The sequence below is a fragment of the Hylobates moloch genome, unplaced genomic scaffold, assembly GCF_009828535.3.
Source record: "Hylobates moloch isolate HMO894 unplaced genomic scaffold, HMol_V3 SCAFFOLD_5, whole genome shotgun sequence".
Lineage (NCBI taxonomy): Eukaryota > Metazoa > Chordata > Mammalia > Primates > Hylobatidae > Hylobates > Hylobates moloch.
Window position 1 is genome coordinate 94,083,161 of NW_026652280.1, and position 14,080 is coordinate 94,097,240.

At 45.7% G+C, this 14,080-nt stretch overlaps 1 protein-coding gene and 1 pseudogene across 1 annotated transcript in view; one reads left to right on the forward strand and one right to left on the reverse strand.

Moving 5' to 3' along the window:
- The window catches only part of IL17RD (interleukin 17 receptor D), a 70,938-nt gene that overhangs the window by 29,214 nt on the left and 27,644 nt on the right, over window positions 1-14,080 (forward strand). The gene's annotated exons all lie outside the window — the stretch shown is intronic.
- Window positions 1,986-2,582, reverse strand: LOC116469194 (large ribosomal subunit protein eL19-like; annotated as a pseudogene).

Here is a 14,080-nt window from a genome sequence, read left to right on the forward strand (position 1 = left end):
GGATCAGCTACTTTTTTTTTTTTTTTTTTTTTTGAGTGGGGGGTGGGGGTTGGGGAGGAGTGGACAGAGCTTTGCTCTGTTGCCCAGGCTGGAGTGCAGTGGTGCAACCACTGCATCCTCAACCTCCTGGGCTCAAGAGATCCTCCTCAGTAGCTGGGACTACAGGCGTGTGCCACCACAACCAGCTAATTATTCTTATTTTTTAGAGACGGGGTCTGTGAGATGGAGTCCAGGCTGGTCTTGAATTCCTGGTCTCAAAGCATTCCTCCTGCGTTGGCCTCCCAAAATGCTAGGATTACAGGTGGGAGCCACCATGCCTGCCCAGGCCGTTTTTGAGGCAGAACTCATTCTTTCTTCTTCGACACCTGGGCTACATATGTGTTGTGATTCTAATCACAAAATGGAATTTACCGTGTTTTTTTTTCTTTTACCAGCGAGTGGTTTTTATCTCCTTAGCTTGGTCTGTAAAATCAAGCCACCCCGACTCTCTGGAAAGAGTTGGAGGTCTTAGGTTTCCACACAGCTGTAATGTGATTATTGTGCTGGAGAGAGGAAGACATTATCATCTGCTTCCTGGATTTGTCAGTTTCCCTTTTAATTTTACACAGTTCTGTTATTCACTGGAGACCAGTCATCTAATCATAAAATCCCCTACATTTTTGTAATTTTAAAGAAACATATAGGATAAATTATAGTAATTTGGTTACCCTGCAGAACAGCGTTTAGGATACTCACATCAATAAGCAACCTACCAATGTATCAACGTGTGTATACTGTGCAAGTAGCCTTGTCACTACATGTGTCCTCTTGCCTTTTCCATGTACACAGCCGGCTCTGGAGCAGGTGACAGGGCCTGCTATACTACTTCCTACTAATGGTGTTTTCCCTTTGTAGAAAATGATGGTTGATGACAGTTGACAAGACCCTTAGAAAGAATTTTGCCCAGTGGTCCTAACTTACTTTATTAGGCTCTTTTTGTTATTTCCTCCATAGTTCTTACATATTTCACCCAGAAGGAACTGCATTAACTGATAGCTGGTGGAGATTTATGAGAGCAAATGTTATATATATTAGGATCTAATTTATGTCAAGTCACAGTCCATATGATGCAGGCAGTAAAGACCGTCTGGAAGAGTCTTCTTCAAAAGAATGGAGTGGGAGAAGTTTCATATTCTTCTTTGTACTTAATTTTCTTTTACGTTGAACTTGTTATCTTTACAAAAATAATAAAGCCCTCTTCAAAAGAAAAGCCTATAGTTCTAGAAACTTGAAAACCCACTCTTAGGGAATCTCTGAGAATCACTGAGCATCCCATCACTTCACAGGCAGTTGGGGAAGTGGCAGACAGGAAGTGGCACATCCCGGCCTGGCCTTCTGCCTCCTTCCAGCCTCCTGCCCACCTTGCTCTGAACCTGCTGTGCCTTTGGGGCTTCACCTCCTCAGTGCCAGGAAATGCCTGAATCTGTGTCCCTAGAAGCAGTGCTGCTTACCTGACAGCTTGGCCTCACATTGACCCAGCTCCTCATTCTTTGTTTTTTTTGTGTGTTTTTTTTGTTTGTTTGTTTTTGGTTTTTTTTGAGACAAGGTCTTGCTCTGTTGCTCAGGCTGGAGTGTGGTGGTGTGATCATGGCTCACTGCTACTTCCATCTCCTGGACTCAAGCCATCCTTCCACATCAGCCTCCCAAGTAACTGGGACTACAGGTGCATGCCACCATGCCTGGCTAATTTTTGTGTTTTTGTTGGTAGAGATGGGTTTTCGCCATGTTGTCCAGGCTGGTCTGAAACTCTGGGGCTCAATAATCCCCTTGCCTCAAAGTACTGGGATTGCAGTATTGAGCCACCGCACCTAGCCCCCATTCTTAGTTTGTTTATTTATTTATTTATTTATTTATTTATTTATTTATGGCAGGTAAAGGCTTGTTTTATTTTAATGGTTGATCTACGTAATCACTGAGGCCAGTATGTACAGACAAAGGGGGAGCTTTCACTTCTTGGTCTCTTCCTCCTTAGACAAAGTCTTGATGATCTCCTCCTTGGCCTGTAGGCGCTCTTCATGGCGCTTGCGTGCTTCCTTGGTCTTAGACCTGCGGGCCTTAGCCTGGTCAGCCTGGAGCTTCTTGTGGGTCTTGTCTGCCTTCAGCTTGTGGATGTGTTCCATGAGAATCCACTTGTTTTTGAACACATCCCCCTTCACCTTCAGGTATAGGCTGTGATACGTGTGGTGATCAATCTTCTTAGATTCACAGTATCTTCTCATCAGCCGGCACGGAATCCTCATTCTCCTCATCCAAGTTACCTTCCCTGGCATTTGGGCATTGGCTGTACCCTTTCGCTTACCTATGTCCATGTGCCTGCCCTTCCAGCGGGCCAAGGTGTTTTCCCAGCATCAAGCCCGGGAGTGGACAGTCACAGGTTTGCAGATGATCGGCCCGTGTTTGATCAGATTCTGGATCTGCTGATGGGAGTTGGCATTGGCGATTTCATTGGTCCTTTTGGGGTCCAACCAGACCTTCTTCTTGCCACAGCAGAGGACACTAAAGGCGAGCCTCATCTGAAACCTGAGCATACTCATGGCTGTGGCTGCAGCAGCGAAAGCAATGAGCTCCCCAATTCTTAAAGTCAGTTTAGCCAGAACCTTTGGACTTTCCTTTAAAAAAAATTAATCACTGCTTTTAATGTTTTCTGCTTAGCTTCTGTTTCATGCTAACTTCATGACAAAATGTTACAGGTTTCTAATTTAATTTAACCATATTACTTTGATTTTGTAAACATTTCTCCATGGGAAGCCTTAATGAAGGGGCAAGATACATTGATTTCTTCCTGTTGACAGGTGAAGGGACAAGGTTGTATGTGCCGTTTGCTTGCCTCTGCCCTATAGGAGAGGAATGGGAACTCACCACCAGACCCACTTCATCAGGGGTGGAAATATGCTCCTACCTGCTGTTCCATTTGCTATGTCTGCCTCACAATGGATTTGCTTTATAATTAACCTCTCTATACCACTCCTTGCCAGAAATCCTTGGAGAGGGAGTGCAGGGAGACCTTAATTCCTGGGAACACCCCACTGCCTTCTTCATCCACAAGAAAACATTTATCAAAATCTAAAATTGACCAAGACATCAATACTTCATTTTTACATCATTCTTTGCCTTCTCAGAATGACATTTTAGCGGTTCAAGGAAATTAAAACAAAGCTGAATACTCCTTGGCAAACATAATTATTTCCTGGCCTAAATGTCACACAATGATTTAATTGGTATGTCATTGTGTGTATGTGTGTTTGCATGTGTGTGTGTGTGCTTTAATGGAAATTCCATGTGGTATCTTTGGGAAATTAGGAAAGAGAGTCTTCTAGATTTATTGCTTATAGTTTAAGAACAGACTGCTGGCTTCCATCCAAATAGTAGGACGATGTAAAGTTACAGGGATCATTAGCGTTGAATATATCCTTCCGATTGCCTGCTATTTTAAAATTAGTTTGGCAAAAGGTAAAAGTCAGAACTGACAGTGAAATTTTTTACCCTATGAAACTTGTAACATTCATCAAAATAAACTTGTGGGGGACTTGGCATCATGTAAGCGATGGTATCCTTTGCTTTATACCAACATCTTAATTTTGAAGCCGAATGAGTTTTGCTGTGGCTGGAGTAGGAGTAGAGACATAGATTATTCATTTTGGAAAGTTGGAATTTTAGATTATCCTTCATAGTGGCTCATGCACAGATATTATAAAATATATCCCAAACCTAACTTAGTTTTGTGTGTTGACCACAAATACCATACTCTGCAAAGGCAGTTGAGCAGGAGTGGGAAAATCAGCTGTTTTCTTTATCTAGTGGATACTATGAGTATTTTCCTCCACACTCAGTGATGAAAAAAAAAAAAAGAATAAGAATTAGCCACATCCTAGTTCACTTTTTATCTTGATTCAGTGCAACTGACTTGGCTGCAGACATTAACTGTTGTCACCTGTGATCTGAAAAGTGATCGATACCACTCTCTTGATGGGTTTATGTGCTCAACAGCGTAAGTGGTTGCCTTTCATGTTTCTACTTTGTAAAGTTCATGAGTCCCAGCATCTTGGACAAAGTGTTCAGTTACTGAGTTGTAGCAAATACTGCCTATAAAGGATTACAGTTGGATGGCATTAATCCAAGAATTCTATTTAAAATGGAGATTTTACATCAACCACTTCCCTCCCCCATTAGAATTTTTTGTTTGTTGTTGTTGTTGTTGTTTTTGAGACGGAGTCTTACTCTGTCGCCCAGGCTGGAGTGCAGTGGTGCGATCTTGGCTCACTGCAACCTCCGCCTCCTGGGTTCCAATGATTCTCATGTCTCAGCCTTCTGAGTAGCTGGGATTACAGGCGGGTGCCACCACGCCCAGCTAAATTTTTTTTTGTATTATTAGCCATGTTGGCCAGGCTGGTCTCGAACTCCTGACCTTGTGATCCCCCAGCTTCGACCTCCCAAAGTGCTGGAATTACAAATGTGAGCCGCTGCACCCAGCCCTTGTTTTACAGTGTCTTGCTCTGTCACCCAGTCTGGAGTGCGGTGGTGTGATCTTGGCTCACTACAGTCACAACCTCCTTGGCTCACAACCTCCTTGGCTCAAGCGATCCCCCTGCCTCAGCCTCCCGAGTAGCTGGGACTACAGATGTGTACCACCATGTCTGGCTAATATTTTTGTACTTTTTGTAGAATGGGTTTCACCGTTTTGTCCAGGCTGGTCTTAAACTCCTGAGCTCGAGCAATCCGCTGGCCTCTGCCTCCCAAAATGCTGAGATTACAGGTATGAGGCCACCGTGGCTGGCCTGAATTTTGTTTTTTAATCACCAAAGTAAAACCACTGTCTATTATTCAACAGATGTGGCTTTAAGCTATCAAGCTATTGAGTGGAGCTGGACTGTAAGGCAGGTGAGAGGTCTGGGGGCTTCAGGGGTCCAGAAGCCTCCTGAAAATACCGTGTGCCAGTGTGTGTGCACACATGCACCACAGTTCTCCCCCAGATAAAAAGCTGTGACTCTCGGTAATGAGGGGTAAATGAGAGCAAAGTGATTTTGGCCTTAGTGGTGATAGTATTGCCAAGAGAGGGATGATGGTAGGATTGCAGCTATATAGCAACTCACACTCACCCCGTTTTCGGATCTCACCAGTGTTTTTCTGAAGGCCTCAGGATATCACTCAAACCTTCAAAGTCCTTGCATCTTGAGGCCAAACTTTGCACTTCAGTCCATGAACACGTGAACAGAGTGCGCCTGTGGTTGATGGGCATTGGGCTGGTTGTGGCACAGCCTGGGACTCCTGTTGGCTGAATAAACTTTCTTTGTTTCACCCTTCTTAAGGCAGGACGGTTGTTACACAGCCATTGTAACCAGTGGGCACTCAGCGAGTGTGAGTTGCATGGTTATACTGAAAGCTTCTAGGAAATCAGGTTTGGAGGCTTTTTCTGTAGAAAGGCAGTGCTGCTCGCCCAACATTGAGACTTGGTATTTCTCCCAAGTAACTGGGATTCCCAACAGCTTGGGGAGAACCAAGACAGTTGAGAGTGGTGGGCTGGAGGAACAGCTGAGGTGGGAGGGGGTGGGGGAGGGGAAGCTTGTTCACATGCTTGTTAACATTTAAGGGTCTTTGACAAAGGAAGTCTAATGCCTTGCCCCGGTCAGCCGGCGATTGCCCCCCGTTGTGCACAGGAAGTCAGACACTAATGATGTTAGCGAGGGGACAAAGGCGCCTCGCCCGGGAAGGGTCTAATTGCTGTGTCCGGCTCCCAGGCGGCCGGCCTCAAGCTGGAGGGGGCTGGGCAGGATGCGCTAAGTGTTAACACCTGGAGCCGGCACTGCTGACTTCCTGGTGCTTTTTTGTTGTTGTTGTTGGCTTTGTGGCTGGGCACACATACTGACAACACACACACTCAAAGGCACTCAGAAACCCTGGCTGCATCTCAGGGGGTTGTTTCAGGACTTGCTATCTAAGATACTAGATGGAAATCGTTTGATCAGGAAGTCACACCGTGAGTGTCACCCCTGGGCCGGGCAGGACCGTGAAACAGGAGGCTTTACTCCTGTTTCTCCTCCCATCTGCCCATCAGAGCTTGGTGACTGTGGCTTCACCTCTGGGCTGATTCTTCCCTCTCCCCGGGAAAGCGTCTGGGAAAGGCCAGACCTTGCAGAGAGAGGCAGATACTTATTAAAAGGGTCACTCAGGCTTTAGCGTAGAACATTCTAGTCAGAATGAATGGGAGAATATTCGCTCTTGGAGGACAGAGAGAACCAGCTAGGGTCACCCCCAAGGGTGGTTATGGTATATGTGTGGATATTTTATATGTTGCTATCTGAATTCACACCTGGAGAGGTAGTTGGAGGGTCTGTATCCCAGGGAACTGGCAAAACCAAGATGCACCCTTTGATTTCTAAGTGGGGTCTTGGGATTTTTTGCATCTAAACATGGCTTTGGGCCTGGGGGCCTCAGAGGCCCTTGGGTGGCCTTCATGAGCTCTGAGAACCTCCCAAAATTGTGTATGAAAAGTTTCTGGGGGAAATTGGGTAAGGATTATTTTTCATAGGATTCTCCAAAGGTTCTAGTAAACTTTTCCTCTTAACAAAAACAGGGTCATCAGTAATTAAAAGCAAATACACCCTCCCTTGGCCAGTAGTCCTGCAGGGTGGGATTAGAGGTTCAGTTCAGCAAGGGCAAGGCTACCTGGAGCCTGAGGTGGGCTACCAATGGCAGGCAGTTTTGAGCACAGGTTGGTTCACTTGGATTTTTGCAGCTAGAGAACAGGAGAGTTTAAAAGGATGCTTGAAGCCTGTCTCCTTCCTAGAGAAAGTGGGGGAAAGCCACAAATTTTGAAAAAGGGCCTAATGCTGACTTACTGCTTCCCACTGTTATTTTAAGGTTTTTCTGTCCGAGACCACCATGTGGACAGACTTAATCGGCTGACAGAAGGGGTTGCCTTGCTTTCTAGCATGTCCTGTAATGTTTCCATTAACAGTGAAACCTAAAAGGATGGCCTTCCATAATTTCCAAATATGCGAAATCCACCTTGAAGGAAACGTGTGTGGGGCTTGCTGGGGACCTGTTGGGGTGGAGGAGGCTGGGTCCCCATGGCAACATCACAATCTCCCACTTCTACAGGCATTTGTGCTGTAAAAGCAGAATTCCAGATGTGACACAGTATTTGGAGACTCAGTCCCCCGGCCTCGGAAACAGTGGTATTTGAAGTCGGCACAATTCGGTGCACCTCTCTGTGTGGTCCTAAGGCTTTTCATTAGTAGTTGTGTTCTGATCTGAACATTTCCTCTCACCTTAGGCATAACAATCATGTTTATAGCTTTAAGTTTTTCTCTATTGTCTAATCACTATTTTGCCCTCGTAGGAAGAGACTTTTTCGGCATCTGGAGTGAAGTCTTTGTAACTGTTCCTTTCACAGCTAAGTGAGAGTGAGTCAGTAGCCGATTTGCTGGGTGGGTATTTGGGTGGTTGGTTGTTTGCTTCCTCTTTGTACCCAGTATTTATGGAAAAAACATACACAGACACAGTTAGAATCTGAGTCTGTGTATGCTTTTTAAACTACAGATGGGTTGACTGTTACCTTGAAGATGCCAGTTCTCTAACATGCGGTTCTCATTTGACTGGATGGGAGTGGTGTGCGAAGCAGAGGGAAAGGTCTGGCTCTCTGTCCAGAGGCATGTTTTATAGCTTGTCTCTAACGTTTTCGGAATTGGAAAAATGGAACAATCCTGTCTATTTGTGAGTATCAGCCATGGGAGAACACACGGCCCAGATCCTTAACAGACTAATTGGAAAAAGTACTTGAGTTTTTGCTTTGTGAGAACTAAAGAGACTGCACAACTTTGTTTTGCCTTGTTTTTAAACCCGGGAGAAAGTTTGCTTGTGTGCATTGCGTGTGTATGTGTCTGTGTTGATATCTCTGGGCTTTAGCTGCACGGCCGGTTCCAGTGGCAAAGCAATAAGAAAATCATAAAGTCAGGCGTGGGGAAGAACATTAAAAAATACATGCAGTTCCATTCAGGCCAGCATCATTTAGAGAAGTTGCTGTTGGAGAAACAACTCACACCAATGTCCTAATATACTTTTAGTGAATGGATTTCGGGGGGCAGAGTGGGTGGAGGGGTGGGATAGTGAAAAGAAATTTGGATGAAAACTAGAGCTTTCAGTTTGATAAGCAGGACACATGGTAACTTGGCATGGGTCGGCCTCATGTTAGAACTCAGAAACAATTGTCCCTTCAGCTTTCCTTTGGAGAGCATGAAATTAGGAACATGTGTGTGCTGATTAGCAACATGTCAGAGATGAATCATGATTATGGCTTTGGTCTGGTGCACAGGCTGTGCTCTGGAGTAGTGATTTCCTACCTCCCCGAGCAAATCTCTTTAATTAGCTTAAGATCTCTGGGTCTTTTTGGGCCAATGTGGTTATTGCTGGTTGGAACCCAGCAGCACACCCCAAGAGCTTGTGTGTTCCTTGCTACGCATCCAAGACCTCACCTCCAAATCAGACTGCTGGCATCCTTCATTTCTGAAGTTGGTTGCATCTCAATTTGAGAGAGAGAGAGAGAGAGAGAACAGCTCCTGGGAATGTGGAGGGAATATCTTGAATAGATCCAGGCCCAGGCTGGCTTTTGATTTATTTTCCCTGTGTTTTGCGTTCATCAGCATTCTCTTCAGCTTACATCACCTGGGGCTTCTCTGCCTTTGCCGACTTTTTGTTGTTGTTAAAGGTTTGAACTGAAGTAAGTGGGGTCTATCTTTGTTTAGGAAACCATCCGAACTGGCATGGAGTCAAATGGCCCCATATTCTGCTTCGTCTCACCCTTCTTATGTCCATTGGTCAGAGACAAAGATGTTAGTCCCGTTGTACATTTTAAGCCTCACAGCACTGTCTGCTGTTAAACAGTGGAAGCCCAAGATGGAGAAAACGTTATAGAAAAACAGAAAGTATGCCCGGGCCTGGTGGCTCACACCTGTAATCCCAGCACTTTGGGAGGCCAAGGTGGGCAGATCTCTTGAGATCAGGAGTTCGAGACCAGGCTGACTAACATGGGGAAACACCCGTCTCTACTAAAAATACAAAAATTAGCCAGACATGGTGGTGGGCGCCTGTAATCCAGCTACTTGGGAAGCTGAGGCAAAAAAATCTCTTAAACCCAGGAGGTGGAGACTGCAGTGAGCCAAGATCACGCTATTGCACTCCAGCCTGGGCGATGAAGCAAGACTCTATCTCACAAAAAAAAATTATATATATATATATATATTTATATATATATATTAATATATATAATATAAATATATATATATATATATATATGAGTTGGCCTTAGTTTTAAGTAGTTACTAGACGTACCTTTAAAAAAACCCATCTTCCGGCCGGGCGCAGTGGCTCATGCCTGTAATACCAGCACTTTGGGAGGCCAAGGCGAGTGGATCACCTGAGGTCAGGAGTTTGAGACCAGCCTGACCAACATGGCGAAACTCTGTCTCTACTACAAATACAAAAATTAGCCAGGCATGGTGGTGGGCACCTGTAATCCCAGCTACTTGGGAGGCTGAGAGGGTAGGATCACTTGAACCTGGGAGGCGGAGGTTGCAGTGAGCCGAGATCGCACCACTGCACTCCAGCCTAGGCAACAAAGCAAGACTCCGTCTCAAAAAAAAAAAAAAAGTCTTCTCAGTTCTTTGTGCAAATGCTCTTATTTAAATTTTCACTCTAACTCTGTTCACTAAAACATTACTGGCTTTCTGAAAGTTCCTTACTTGATTTGAAAGTTTGGCCTGCCTTCCACTGGAAGAGGGGTGCTATATTTAGCACAGTTCTTGTTGAAATGCATTTTTCCAAAATGGCAGTTAAGCTATGCTGGAGGTGAATTGGAAATGTTGCTCTGGGAAGTTAGTGTCTTCAAATGGCTTAGAATGCCCGAAGGCCCCTCAGGAAGTTGGCCGTCTGATCACCTTCATGGCTGCCCCTGGCTGCTGCCTGTGGATCCTGCTCTGCTGCCGGCCTCTCTGTATCCAGGCCTTTGCTTCTTTGCCATATGGCTGGAGCATGGTGTGGGTTTTTAGCTTTTGAATTTTATTCCTTTAGAGCACTTAAGGGTTATCCTCCCCTCCCTTCCTGAGTTAAAGATGTTTTCTCCATTATGTTCCCATTTGCTGCTTCCGTCCCTACTGACCATAGAGCACCAACCAAAGGAATTTCATAGCAGCACTCCAGGCAGCCGGGGCTTGCTGCTTAGCTCCTTTTGGAACAAATTAAAAGCCACCCGTTAGTGCAGCAAATGGGGGTGCTTAATTAACTAAGAATGTGGCACCCTGAGGCCACTGCATTGGCATTTATAGTTTTTAAGTAACAGGCAACAAACAAGTATTTTTAATCGTCAGCTCATTAAATATCAAAAATGGTATAGTAGCTAAAAGCTTGGGATTGTTTCTTGAAGAACAGTTTACAAAGCTGGTCAACAGCCTTGTAAGTTGCCTTATCTGTTTTCTCTTAGTGTGGGCCCTCATTCTAAGCCCATAAATCAGTGTAACACCAAGCTAAGTTCTTGGGGTGTATTACTTGGCTTAATAATGCATTTATTTATTCAGGCAGAAAACTTATACTTATCAAGGACTATGTGTCAGGCCCAGGACTGTAGGCAGGGGTTTTAAGGGCTGTCTCCTGGGCTCTGTCTTCAGCCTCTCCTTTTCCAATCCAACCTATGCCCTTAACAAAACTGGAGTTACTGGGCCTCAGTGACCATCTGTTGAATGCATTTTAGTCTAGTGATCAGTGCCTACCAATACCTTGCCCTGACCTGTCTGTCTGTCTTATCTTCCACAATCCTCCAAGGTTCTGGATGCAGAAGACAGATGATACCTAGGAAATGCACCACCTGTGACCCTTCTCCAGTCTGCCTCATGTATCTCTTTGTAACTTGTCCTGCAGTACAACTCTCACCTGCTTATTGAGGCAGTAACCTTCTTGGAAAGGATGACGTAAACATTTCTGAGTTTATTGTGTGTCAGGTGCTATGCTGAGCACTTGATATATGTCATCTCACACAGTACTTTCCACAAAGTTTTATTCAAACACTTTTTTTTTCTTTTGAGTTGGAGCCTCACTCTTTTTGCCCAGCCTGGAGTGAAATGGCACGATCTTGGCTCACTGCAACCTCCACCTCCCAGATTCAAGCAATTATCCTGCCTCAGCCTTCCAAGTAGCTGGGATTACAGGCACCCACCACCATGCCTGGCTAATTTTTGTATTTTTAGTAGAGACGGGGTTTTACCATGTTGGCCAGGCTACTCTCAAACTCCTGACCTCAGGTGATCCGCCCACCTTGGCCTCCCAAAGTGCTGGGATTACAGGTGTGAGCCACTGCACCCAGCTTATTCAAATACTTTATAGATCAGGGAGGTTCAGAAATTTACCCAGAGTCACACAGCTGGAAAGCTGGTGGTTTAGACACATCTGCGTAACTCCAAAACCCACTGTCTTAACCACTTCTCTACTTCTGGGGGTCAGCCCCAGGTCAGCCCACAGAAGCCTGCATCTAGGACAGTAGAATCTGAAGCAGCAGCTCTGATGGGTCCATGTTCTATGCCTGCCTGAAGCTTGGGTTGGGGAGAACACAAGGACAGGGATCAGCTCCGGGTGTTGGGGGGCAGGGTGGAGGAATGGCAGCATGTGCCGTGTGTGTGACATAGAGGTCTATTTTATCCATATTGCAGCTGAAATTACATGAGTGTATATTAGCTTTCAGTTGCTTCTATAATAAATTACCAAAACCTTAGTAGCTTAAAATGACATACCTTTATTGTCTTATTATAGTTCTGGAGGTCAGAATTCTAAAATGGATCTTTTTTTTTTTTTTTTTTTTTGAGACGGAGTCTCACTGTTTCACCCAGGCTGGAGTGCAGTGGCTCAATCTCGGCTCACTGCAAGCTCCGCCTCCCGGGTTCACGCCATTCTCCTGCCTCAGCCTCTCCGAGTAGCTGGGACTACAGGCGCCCGCCACCACGCCCGGCTAATTTTTTTTTTTTTTTTTTTGTATTTTTAGTAGAGACGGGGTTTCACCGTGGTCTCGATCTCCTGACCTCGTGATCCGCCCGCCTCGGCCTCCCAAAGTGCTGGGATTACAAGCGTGAGCCATCGCGCCCGGCCCTAAAATGGATCTTAATGTGGCCAAAATCAAAGTGTTGGCTGCGCTGGCTCCTCCTGGAGGCTGTAGGGGAGGATCCATTCCTTGCCTTTTTCAGTCTCCAGAGGCCGCCTGCTTTCTGTGGCTCCTTAGCTCCTCCTTCCTCCGTCCTCAAAACCAGTACTTCAAATGGATCTCTCTTTCTCTCTCTCCTCTTTCCATTGTCACGTCTTTCTCTGATTCTGACCCTTCTGTCTCCCTCTTATAAAGACCCTTGTGGTTATTGGGCCCACTTGGATAACCCAGAATGCTCTCCCCATCTCAGGATACTTGAACTTAATTACATCTCCATAGTCCCTTTTGCTCTGTAAAATAGTATAGTCACAGGTTCTGGGGACTAGAATGTGGACATGTTTAAGGGGCTATCATTCTATCTATCCTGAGGTATAAAGAAAATAGAAGTGCACCATGGGCTAGCCTGGGATACCATTGCTAAGGTGGTTTCTGAGGGCTCTAGAGCAGCTGAAGCATTATTTGGGTGCTGAGCTAAGGACAGCCTGATAGAGCATCTGTGATGCATGTGCTGAGAAGCTGTGCACTTAAGGAATTCCAGGAACGAAAGGTTTTTTTTTGTTTGTTTGTTTGTTTGTTTGAGATGGAGTTTTGTTCTTGTCACCCAGGATGGAGTGCAATGGCGTGATCTTGGCTCACTGCAACCTCCACCTCCTGGGTTCAAGCGATTCTCCTGCCTCAGCCTCCCAAGTAGCTGGGATTACAGGCGCCCACCACTACACCCAGTTAATTTTTTGTATTTTTAGTAGAGATGGGGTTTCACCATGTTCACTGTTGGCTGGTCTCAAATTCCTAACTTCAGGTGATCCACCTGCCTCGGCCTCCCAAAGTGCTGAGATTACAGGTGTGAGCCACCACGCCCAGCCAAAAGGTCTTTAAAATGCATGTAAGAACTAATACCTGGGATGTTTTCTCCTGCTTCTGAGCTCCATGACCAGGCTTGGATGGCCACAGGGTCTTATGATCTCTGATTTTCTGTGGAATTGGAACTACCATTTTGCATCTTCATCCCTAAAAGTGCCATGCTACTCAAATTGTGGGAATGAATTACCATGTTCCCCTCAAGTGAGTAGCAGGCAGACCGATGTGTCAGGAACACAGTGTGATGCAGCAAGCAGCCCATCAGGGGAGGGGACCTGGGTGATAGGAAGAGAAGAGGAGGGGATTCTGAGAATGCAGGCATGCCCAAGGACATTTTCCAAGCAGAACTGCAGTGCCCAAAGGGTTTAGAAGGTGCAAGAGGGAGTGACTGGGAAGGTAGGCAGGTGTCACGTCAGGAATGATCTGGAGGGACAGGGAGCCAGTGAAGGGCTCAAAGCAGGGGAGCGAGGGCAGATATGCACATGGCCAGAGCCCCTTGAGGTCAAGACCTGGGTCTGGTTCATAGCTGAGTGCCCAGCCTTGTGAGTCTTAGGCCAAGGTGGAATGCTCAGCAGAGAGTGAATGGATGCCACAGGTAAGCTTCACCTTCCTTCCAGGCCAGCCTCACTGGACCCCCCTCTGAACAGCTCCACACACATCACAGCTACTTTATTTGGAGGGATTTAGGTTCTTGAATGCATGGCATAGCACACCTCACTGTCTTGGGCTCCTTTCCACAATGCATTGGCCATTGCCCAATAAATACCTGCAAATAACATGTTGCAATAGGAATAAGAGGAAACAAACAAACAAAAGAAATATAAGGGAACTGGAACAAAAAAAAAAAGCTACGTCTGACAAGTAAGGTGATTGGTTGCCAGGGTCCCTACGCACTAGGGAGCATAGTGTTAGATGGAATGTGTTTCCTTTTTGAGAAGTCCCTCCTGTACCTGGCTTCATTTGATCTTCCTCAAAACCACCTCCTAGAGGAAAGCCATGTAAATT